Below are 12,167 nucleotides of genomic sequence, written 5' to 3' on the forward strand. Positions count from 1 at the left end.
GAGAGTCTTCTTGGAATGCCGGTACAAAGTGCTGCGATAAAAGAATACAGTAATGTATATGTGAAAATGTTCTGTTTTTGGTGTGTGTGTGTGTGTGGTGGTTGTTGTTGTTGTTCCAAGCATTAAAGGAAAATAAAGAGAGAATTGCGAAAAAAAAATATGCCGATGGTGAAAGATGTGTTTAAATGTTTAGCCGTTTATCTCTGACGCGTGATTTGTGAGAAAATCGCAGTTGCCAATGTTGGTCCACCGGAGGAGTTAAACACTCAAACTACGGATCGAATTAACCGAGAGATGTGGGTAACGGCCCCATGGGGATAAGGATTTGGAGCAGCCACAGCGTGTCCAAATACTTCGACAAACATCTTCTCGTGGATTTTTCACTCTTCAAACAGAATGCGGCCTCAATGCCTCGCGCCGAAGCTAAATGTAACTTCTTATCCTTTGTCGGCATACTCAGGCGCAAAACAAAAGCCGCCACTAATAGATTGTCAACATTCTTGCACCGTTAAATGCCCTTGTTTAGAGTTTACGTTTATTCATTGCACCTGATAAGACCGCTTCGTTTCCTTTATAACGGCGGCACACTGTACAGTCTGTTTACATGACGCGATTAATGTTTGTTTGTCACTATTAGGATGACCACATCGGCAGGTGTTTTTCTTTTTATTCTTCCGATGGTGGCGACTGTGATGATCTACGTGTGGCTATGTCCATGCCCAGGTTGCAGAGTCAAGCGTGGTGACTGTCTGTGATGCCGGCGAATTTCGGCAGAGGGTTAGCAGTGGCGTCTACTGTGGTGCTCCAAGCTTTGAACTAAACTATTTATTTTTATTTACCAGGCAAAGCCCTCTGAGCTACATGTATCTATTTTTCAGACGCGACCTCGCTATCACAAATGACAGCTCAACTAAGTGGCTTATCGTCATGTTGGAATTCATAGCAGCCAAATGTTTCTAAATGTGGTGGGAAAAACCGGAGGACCCGGAGAAAAATCCACGGGACCACGAGGAGAACATGCAAACTCCAAATATACAGCAGGCGTCAGGGTCGATCCCACGACCTCCTGCACACAAGGCGAGGGAGTTAACATCTCTCCACCGTGGCGCCCGTGAGATTTAGAGATTTGGTGACCACAATCCCAACGCTGAACAATTCTTACATTTCCATCGCGTGGGGCAGTGTTCTTCATTGCAAGGCCCGCGGGCCACTGGGGTATAGCTGGATATGGCAAAAAGCGAGTTAAAGAACCAAAGAAGAAAAGTTTAGGACAATAGCTGCCTCCTCACCGAGGTCCTGGCAGGGTTCATTCAGGAAGGCCCAGGGAGTGCAGCTAAGATCGCGCCATCGAGCATAGATCAGTGTTCTTCACTGCAAGGCCCGCGGGCCACTGGCGGCCCGCTGGTGGCCTTCAGTGCGGCCCCTGGCGTGCGGCCCCCGACAGTACACAACACGTGACTACACCCCCCCCCCCCCCATCATCATTGTGCTGTCAAATCCCAATGGTTTAAAATGTGTGGTGGCCCTCACACTGACGATGTCTTATCGGTGAAAGTGCCCCCCCACTGAAAATGCGTGAAGAACACGTTGTGCGCAGGAGATAGCCGTACCCGTCTCAGCGATGTTCTGACCATCGCAGGATTCAATAAGGACTATTGTCTGCAGGGTACACTTACAGCTGAGTGGTTCTTCTGTGGGGTACGACCATTGATGCTCGTTAGGAATGGATATGCTTAGGGGTACTCAAACATTTAAGTGCTTGAGCAACATGGGACGTATTTATTGTTCTTCTTAAAATCAGATAAGCTGACCTCCGGGTCATTCAAAATGTTGATCCTTTCCTATCGTTATATTCCAATGGTGCTACTGGCATCACTTCATTAAAGCGTCTATTCAGAACTCTCATAAAGCCGCGTGTCACCCTGTGTTCTAGAATAGCTTGTGGAAGGTGACATCACAGAAATATCGATGGGGACCCTTCAAGTGCCTTTTTGGTATCCACACACTTAACATGGTATTTGAGTTGCAATGATGCATCGATTAACATCGATTCTTAAGTTCACGAGACATGCATCGAACAGCATGTTTCAAAATAAATGGTTTTCCTTTTTTACGTGTGCTGTGTTAAAAGGTTAATGCGGCTCCCGCAGCCACGAGTGGCCACTACAAACACTACAATATAAAAAAACAAGATTCAATTAATCACCTTTATGGATAAACTAGCCGCTATCATCATCATCATCAGCCATTGTCAATCCGCTGCTGAATGAAGGCCTCTCCAATCTGTCGCCTTCTGTCATGGCTCTGCGATGTAACAATAGTCGCCACGGTGGCTCGGAGATGTTAACTACCTCGCCTGGTATGCAGGAGGTCGTGGGTTCTACCCTGATCCCGACGCCCGTACATTTGGAGTCGGCAAGTCTCTCTCCCCATGGTCACGTGGATTTCCCTCGGGGACCTCCGGTTTTCCCCTCCACATTTAGAAACGTGCATTTAGATTACAATATTTGGCTGCTATAAATTCACACAATAACACTTCGATGACCTACCATGTGTGGCCAGGTCGCCTCTGAAAAAAATAGATAATAGCTCAGTGGACTTTACCTGATAATAGAAAATAGAAATTAGAAAGAAGGAACATGTAATTGATGCGAAGACTGAGATAGAGACGCGGTAAGCACCATGTCCAACTATCTCAGTCTCCCCAGCGCATCTGTTCGCAACCTCAGCGGGTACTCAATGCAGGCTGGTATACAGAGGCTCTTCTCTCCATCGAGGGAATGCGGAATTTCCATCGCTGGCTCAGGGCTGCCAGTGGAGATGAGATGGACACTGCTCCACACTCAAGTCGGCAGGGAGAATACTTAGTTTTATTGATAACATTCAACAGGAGAATGGATCGTGGGGGGAGTATATGGGGGGGGGGGGGGGCGAAGGTTGGTGCGGTGACTAACGCACCTGTGCTATGAACCCCGTGACCCGAGTTTGATTCCCCGACCACGGCAAAAATCATCAGCGGTGAATGACATCCGGCACCGGTGGTGGGCGCCGATTTCGCCAAAACCAGCAGTGAGCAGCGTGGAGAGGTATGACTCGGCAGTGGCGGATTGATGAAGAGCAAAGGGTGCGAAAGGAGTGTGTGGAAAGCAGCGACGCTGATTTACGCCCTTCAACTCGGCAGCAGTTCATGGGTTAATTGCCTCCTCTACACTTTGGTGCCCTCTGCCCTCCAAAACCAGGCGCGCACAGATCTGTATATTTTTTTTACGATTGCCTCTCGTGCCCGTGATGTGTTCCCATTGTGCAGTCAAGAGCCACGCGGGTTCTTCAAAGGGCTTCTGGACAACGGGGGAGGCGTGGGTGGAGTCCCGTTTGTTTGTTTGTTTGGGAGCAATAAATAAAGCCACAACGGGCGCTCCATTACAGATTCCAAACACCCAAACAAATCTAGAATGTAAACACCTTCCCAAACTTTTGTTTCTTTATAACAGTTATTTATGATTTTTTTTCACTTGCAGAAATGACACGAATGATGGACTTTAGCGTGCTGTTATTTACGTCTTAAAATATTATTTGATATTTTTTTAATGAACAAAAACCCTCCCCCAATTTCGATGCATGTTTCATGCACCTACAACTCAAGAGAACGTAAAATGAAAATTGGTAAAACAAAAAAATATATACGAAAATATCAATAGCTGCACACGTATCTCAGTAATTGACAAGAGTTATTATTTCTTTAGAGAGACCTCTGAAAGGAGGGTGCTCTCCTTGGGATATTTTGCCTTTTCCTCGTTGAGTATTTTGTGTGTTGGGAGGAAACTGTCCGGCCGAGAGAAATTCCATGCGTGTTAGAGGCTATTGCCCGATGTATGGTGCGGTGGTGTACACTCTGCGCATTGAACCCAGTGATCCGAGTTCGATTCCCAGCCAGTGGCAAGCGATATCAGAACTGGTCCTGAATCCCTCGCCCCTTCACAAGTCTGCACTAACCAGTGTGGTGCAGTATGGTCAAACGACTCCAATAACTGACATTTATATTTTTAAATGCGACCCCCCCCCCCACACCCCAACTTTAGGTCAGCCACCTACTTACTATACTGCCACCTGCCGGCCGTCTTGTAACTCTGCACGTGGAGAGTTTCACACACGGTGCTCTGTGCGCTCCATCAACCTCCAGGTTCAGATTGATGGCTTAGAGGAGGGGTGGGAAACGTCCGGCCCGCGGGCCGTATGAGGCCCGCGAAATCATTTGGTGTGGCCCTGCCCAGGCAACCGCAGGCGGGACTCGAAATTCAATAAATCTAGGAGCAAACCTGGAAAAGCATTTGCGAGTAGCAACATCATCAATACCGGCTAACATCACACGCCTCACCAAAGAGAAACAGTTCCAGCCATCGCATTAGGGGTGAGTTAATTAAATGTTTGACCAAATATAACGGGCAAATTTTTAAGTTGATAATTGTGTATGGCCCGCGAATGATGTTATAAATATCCAAATGGCCCTTGGCAGAAAAAAAGGTTCCCCACCCCTGACTAACAGTGATGTTCTCCCAGTGTATGGAGTGAGAATGAATGTTAACGTTACGTTGACCTTTTTGTTTTAAACCCTAAGATGCATCGGTCCTCAAATACTCGAGACTCTTCCATTGGCGAGGTCTGGAAGATCCTTATAGGCAATGATTCATATATACAGAGTGTTTAAAAAAGTATATATATATTTTTTTTTTTACAAAAGACGACTTATTGTTCCCTATTCTTAGGTTTTTTCGGTAAAGTCACGTAGGTAAAAATAAGTAATTAATAATATGTAATAAAAAGAATAGAAATAATAATATAAATAAAATAATAAATCACGACGTTTCGGAGGCAACACAAATCTCCGTCATTAGGTGGGACCGTCACAGCTAAAATTTACTGTTTCATTTTAGCTGTGACGGTCCCACCTGATGACGGAGACTTGTGTTGCCTCCGAAACGTCGTGATTTATTCTTTTATTTCTATTTTTATTTATATTATTTTGGCTTATCTAAGGTCATGTAAGAGCCGAGAACATTAATATCGACTACATATGTCTGGCTCTCTGGGACATAGACACCGCACCCTGGGATTAGACACTTGTTATCCGATTTAACTCCCAAACTTCCATGAGAAGAAGTGGGGCAGCGGCAGTTAGATTGGTCGGAGAATGTCCCAGGAGGATGATATTACAGAACTACTGCTGAAGTCACTTAGAAAAGCCGCATTTATCCACGTGAGTGACGCACATTTAATGGACTGCATAATTGTTCATCTCAGGTCTACAAAGCCGAAATTTTTAAGTTGCAGAGGTGGAATTTAGACAAATTAAGTGAAACCCATATTTAAATGTGATGTATTAGTGCATTGCACGGTGGGCATGCGGAAGGCCATCAAACTCGTTACACGTGAGAACCCGGTTTAATAAACATGGGCAGCTGCCTCGGTTCAAATCCAGGATGTCAGCGGTGCCGGCTGACTTCTCTGCCTCCTAAGCCACGTAAACTAAAACTAAACTACTTTTATTTTATCAAGTGAGGTCCGCAGAGCTATAGAACCCCTTTTCAGAAGCAACCTCGCCACAAATGGTAGCTCAATGAAGTGGCGTATCAATGTATAGCAGCCAAATAATCTAAACGCATGTTTCTCATTGTGGAGGGGAAAAAACCGGAGGACCCGGAGAAAAATCCACGCGACCACCATGGGGAGAGTAGTATGCAAACTCCAAATATACAGCAGCAGGCGTCAGTGTCGGCAACGAACCCACGCCCCCCTGCATACCAGGTGAGGTAGTTAACATCTCGCCAAAGAGCCACCTTAACGATCTTAAAATATGTAAACAACTTATTATACGAGAAAGGAGGTCCCATGATGTCGCTGCTCACCCCGAGCTCTCATTACTCTGATAGTGATTGTCTTTGTGCTGTTCGCATTTTGGCGTCCTCTGGTCTAGCACCGTTTTGAGACGAGGCTCAAAAGAAAGCTGTCTCTGGTGTGGACCAATCAGTTTCAAAGACAATGCATATATTATCAGAGTATGTTTTTTTTGCATTCTGACCACAAGTATTGTGGTTAATGCAGACATGATTCCTTGTAAAAAAAGGTTTAAGTTTTGTTGCCAGAAAAAAGGGGAAAAACCTATTCTTATATTTTGGTACTGGCAAAGGAGGTCCCATGATGTATGATGTAACTTATTATACCTTCATAATAGAGGTTTTTTTGGTTAGATCGCGTAAGTATAAATGTGTCGAAACCCTCCACCACCCGACAAGGGCAATCAGTAACTTATTATACCGATGACATGACAGCAAACATCCACAGATGGCCCACTTTTCGGGTCTGACGATCTTCTTTATTACACACTTTCATTGAACTCACTCTGTTGTTATTGTCGTTGTTGTATTCTCAAACCTTGTAACTAAATTTTTACCCACTTCCCAATGTGGTATCGACTGCAAACTTGGTATACTTATGTCATACTGATGACAATACTATATTCTATCATAAAAATGTAGACATTTTTAAACTTTCTTTTTTATTTATGTTTCGGCTTGGGTCTAATTGTCCACGGTAAACTGACGTTGGCTGTAATTGCCCACGGTCCCTTACGTTATGGCAAGCTTCGGGGCCACTTCCTGGAGTCGTGGAGTTCTTCCATTATACTAGTACATTTCATAAAAGCGTGTTTAAAAAAAACAGTTTTTAAATATTACTTATTTGCCCACTGATCGCCTTCCTCGCAGCTTTGCTCGAGTCTCCCACAAAAACAAACGGCAGCAGCAACAAATGTAACCACCAGAGGGCATCGCGCACTTGCAGAACTTTAAAAATCCATTCACTCGATAATAATTAACTCGGACGCGAACAAAGTTTGCAATCGTAAATCGTACCGGCTGCAGTGCAATGTTTAATTTAATAACGTAAATACAATTTAGAGCGCTTTGACAATCCACTGTTGTCTGAAGGCCTCACCGTGCCGTGGGGAGACCATTGTTCGTATTTCACCACGATGGTTGGCGCGGGTTAGTGAAAGGGATGACGAGCATTGAATTTAAGCGGGATGAAATGCAGGATAAAAATGTAGTGTGATGGGGTTTTGGTTGTTGTTGGTGTTGTGTGTGCGGTCATTGGTGACTGGGCTGAGTTCGTCAACTCACACGACAACTTGAGGAGGAGGCAGCCTCGTCAAGAAGTTACTGCCTGGATTCAAACCCAGAATCTCGGTGGTTGCCGGCCAGCTCAGTGCTCTGACCTGTAGGTCAGCAGAGCATCTCAATGTACCTCTGTTTTCTTTTTACAAAAAAATCAGCGAAAGCCTGTTTGCCGTCAGAGGAATCCTGTGTTAGTCTCTGTCCAGACGGAGATTCTTTAAGCTCCATTAACTCAGCGTAACAGTGATTTGCAATTGAATGAACTCTAAAGCCGAGCGAGAGCCTATTGAAACAAAAGCCTCTTGCGCAAGTGAGCCCTGGGTTAAAAAGAAAACACCCGAGACAAATATGTATATGGTAGAATATACGGCGTGGAATACACATGAACCGAAACCAAAATGAGATTACAATATCAGTCCATAATGCTACACTATGCTCAGCAATTGGAGCGCTCCAGGGCAGTGGTGTAAATGTCACATATAAAACAAGAATGTAATATTAGAACACTATGTCTTGGTGTTGTTTAGTAAAGTTATGTAAACAAAAGTATTTTTAAAAAAGGTCTTGACTTCCTAAGCCCTTTATTTGTACAAAATGAAACAGACACATCAATTCTCACGTGGCATTTTTTTTTCAAGCTGTTCTCTGCGTGCAAAAGTATTAAATAACGCGGGCAGCTGTTTTGGAGGGATTATACAAGCAGAAGGCTGGAATCTCAGGACCAGTCATATATAACCTCCTTGCAACTACCGCACAGACTTGTAATGAGTGAAATAACCGGTTTTACCGACACGACTTGGCTATGAATGAATATAATCAAGCAACAATAAAAACAGTAAACTGAGAAACACCGCCATCTTTAAATTAATTTATTACAATACAAAATAATTTACAAAGTTTTTTTCCCCCAAGAAAGTGTAATTTAAAGCAAGTTTATGACCACAGGCACAGCCAACAGTACGCACCGAATTTGTTGTTTCATGTTTATATTTTAGCCAAGTAATGATCGGGAACATTTTTTTTGGCAATCAGACACACACACTCGCGATCGTTTTCGCGTCCATGCTCTCGTGTGTGTTGAGTTTGTGTGTGTGTGAGTTTGTGTGTGTGAGAGTTTGTGTGTGTGAGTTTGTGTGTGTGTGTGTGAGTTTGTGTGTGTGTGAGTTTGTGTGTGTGTGTGTGAGTTTGTGTGTGTGAGTTTGTGTGTGTTGAGTATGTGTGTGTGAGTTTGTGTGTGTGTTGAGTTTGTGTGTGTGAGTTTGTGTGTGTGAGTTTGTGTGTGTGTGAGTTTGTGTGTGTGAGTTTGTGTGTGTTTGTGTGTGTGAGAGTTTGTGTGTGTGAGAGTTTGTGTGTGTGAGTTTGTGTGTGTGTGTGAGTTTGTGTTTGTGTGTGTGTGAGTTTGTGTGTGTGTGTGTTTGTGTGTGTGAGTTTGTGTGAGGTTGTGTGTTTGTGTGTGTGAGTTTGTGTGTGTGTGAGTTTGTGTGTGTGAGAGTTTGTGTGTGTGAGAGTTTGTGTGTGTGAGTTTGTGTGTGTGAGTTTGTGTGTGAGAGTTTGTGTGTGAGTTTGTGTGTGTGAGAGTTTGTGTGTGTGAGTTTGTGTGTGTGAGTTTGTGTGTGTGAGTTTGTGTGTGAGTTTGTGTGAGTTTGTGTGTGTGTGTGTTTGTGTGTGTGAGTTTGTGTGTGAGTTTGTGTGTGTTGAGTTTGTGTGTGTGAGTTTGTGTGTGTGTGAGTTTATGTGTGTTGAGTTTGTGTGTTTGTGTGTGTGAGTTTGTGTGGGTTTGGGGAGCGGTGGTGTAGTGGTTAGGGCGCTGCGCTACGAACTCGGCGAGCCGAGTTCGATTCCCGCTCACGGGCAACACCAGTGACGATTATCTGAACCGGTCCTGGGCCTCCCCTAGGTCGACTCAGCCTCAAATGAATACCTGGTGCGGTGCGTAAACACATCGCCACTAGGGAGACAAAGGCGGCCGGGCATGGTGCTGCCAAAACCAACCGCATCATGTACCGTTCTGGCCTTCATAGGTGCTCGCTAACAGCACTTGCCCCGACAGTCTGTGAAGGCTATACGGGGGATCTTTGTCTTTGTGTGTGTGTTTACGCTCGGGTTGTCGCTTACGCAGTAACACGAAAGCCATCCGATGATGCGTCCGCGGTGCTTGTGTTTACGACAATTGCTTTGCAACTGCACTAAATATTTTTTTTTAAACTGACAGCAGTCGGTACCCACAGTTGCACCGTGGGCTCGCGTCTGGGAGGGGGGGTAGAGCAGACCAAACTTTTGTCACTCGTTTAGATGACGCTCCTTCAACCAACAATTGTATCACGCACGCAAGTAAAAGAAGAAATGCCGCACAATTACCGAAGCAAGTCAAGCGAGCACGCTGAGACAGTGGCCACAGGCCACAGGCACACTTGGGGAGTTGAGTCGTCCAACTCTCTCGTCTCAACTACCCCCCCGCTCCGACTTTATCCTACTTTGCTCTAATTATACAACATCTATCTGCGCAACTACTGTCTATCGGCTCAGTATTGAGCCGGCTGTATTGTGCGCGAGGGGGCGATTTAAAGGTCCCATAATTAATCGGTGTATTCTTTATTATTGCCAACTTGTAGGACGGGAAAAAAACCGCAGACTCAAAAAATAGCTCGATTTTTTTTAAAATCAAAATTGTTGTGGCTCTGTCTCTCTCTACGGCCACGTCTATGGAGTGTTTTTTTTTGTCAGCTGGGCTATGCCTTTGCCCAATCCTCACAGAGGGTCCAATCCCAAACATATTGGGGGTACATATTCTAGATTTGAAGTTTTTGTGACTGCAAGGATTCATACTCTTTGGTTTTTTTCGGTAAAGTCACGTAGGTAGAAAAAATAATAAAAAGCGGTCGCTTGTGTTGCGATCGAAACGTCGTGATATTTTTTATTGACGTTATTTTTTATTATTTTGTTCTATTCATCAACGTGACTTTACCGAAATAACCCAAGGAATATGAATTCCTGCAGTCACCAAAGTTTTAAGTCCAACATGTTGGGGGTAACCCCGACGACACCCACCGTGACACCTGCGCCCCTGGTGGCACGCGCAGAGAGTCTGGGAGAGGCATCGTGTCACCTGACACCACTTCAGTCACCGTGCACCGACATTCACGACGCTTGCATATACGGATTTGCGCACTTTAAATGTCTTGCACATTGAGCGTTAGTTAAGGTGCCAGTGTATTTCATTTACGATCAAGTCTACATCATAGTTAGGTCGCTTTGTTTTGAACCTTTGGCAGAGGTGCATATGTGTAGGTACGCATGAGCAGTGCAATTATCATTGCATCCAAATGCAGGACCGTCCGAAAAAAAGTGTTGAATCTAAGCGAGGCTTTTTCCTGCATAAGGAACACTATCCTGACGGATACACGTGACTTGGTAATACCATTCCAGAATGACACCGGTATATTCCTACAAGAGAATCAGGTTATAAAGGTAGAAAAGTTTCCTCATTTGTTTCATTACAAGCCATTTTTATTCCCTTGATTCAAGTGCAACTTTAGTTATCGATCTATAGAAAATGATGAGTGTAATTATAACTGCCATGACAGGAAAACTAGAATCACATGACAGCAGAATGCAACCTGATTTCGCTGATTGTGAGTACTCTCAGATTGTTCTTGTGTATTTACTGTTCATCAAAGCTCTCACCCAAACAAGCTGTGGGTGCATTTATACTTTAGACACTGCATCAATAACTAGTTTTCAGAGTAACAACGTCGTCCGGACTTAAAACATCACAACGAATCGCGATAGTCTTAAGCTGGAAATCTTAACGTGATTCGGCTGAGTTGTATTCAGGCACGGTTCGACAAAGGAAAGCTACGAAATTCTGATGCATTGCTGATTATTAATATTATTTCTAGATTTGAAGCTTTCGTGACTGCAAGGATTCATATTCTTAGGTTTTTTCGGTAAAGTCACGTAGGTAAAAACATTAAAATTAATAAAAGTAAAATAAAATAAAAATCACGACGTTTCGGAGGCAACACAAGCTTCCGTCTTCAGGTGGAACCGTCACAGCCACGACAGCTGTACTTATTTTATTTTACTTTTATTAATTTTAATGTTTTTACCTACGTGACTTTACCGAAAAAACCTAAGAATATTAATTTTATTCTCATGGCACAGAGTGTCAGGCGTTTCAGTCCAACAATCAGCAGACTAAACATGTGCGGTCAGCAGAAAAGAATGGGCCAAATCCTGTTGTTGTATGATAAAGCCCTTTCTGAGTTATAATTTGCAAAAAGCTGTCCGTTATAGTATATTCTGCATGTGGACCGTGTAACCCACCCAGCTTGTTTTTCATAGTGCAACGGGAAGGTCCTTGCAGAATGACCCGCTATATCAGCTCGCAGGGCGGAGATATATTGTGGGTTCGATCCCAACCCTGACGCCTGTATATTTGGAGTTTGCGTGTCTCTCTCCCCGTGGTCGCGTGGATTTTTCTCCGGTTATCCCCTCCACATTTAGAATCAACGTCACGCGTGTAGAGTATTTGGCTGCTATAAATGTCCACGTGATGAGAAGCCACTTCTTCGAGCTATCACCTGCGATGGCCAGGTCGCTTCTGAAAAAGAGCTACATAGCTCAGTGGGCCTGACCTGGTAAAATAACAAATAGTTTAGTTCAAAAATATGCGGCGACAGGGTCACAGAGAAGGCTATGATGCACCAGTTTGGCCCGAGAGGGGCGCGAGAATGGCTGGGGTTGGTGAGAGTCAAATCAAACAGATTCCAGCAGGGAGGGGTTGAGTTGGGGGCCTATTTTTATTGTAGTTTCAGCGAACTATTGTTTTGATCAATTGCCAGCGGAAGGGTGGGGGGGGCGCGTCACTGCCTCTGTACTCGTGGCGATATTGTATGGCGTTTCACACCTCGTGCGAGGCAGGTGAAGTTTTTTTTGTCAAGTTTTCCGATCGCTTGTCGCGGCATGGATTTATCCCTGCCACAACTTTTCGACTTT

This window comes from Lampetra fluviatilis, chromosome 16, assembly GCF_964198595.1.
Source record: "Lampetra fluviatilis chromosome 16, kcLamFluv1.1, whole genome shotgun sequence".
NCBI lineage: Eukaryota > Metazoa > Chordata > Hyperoartia > Petromyzontiformes > Petromyzontidae > Lampetra > Lampetra fluviatilis.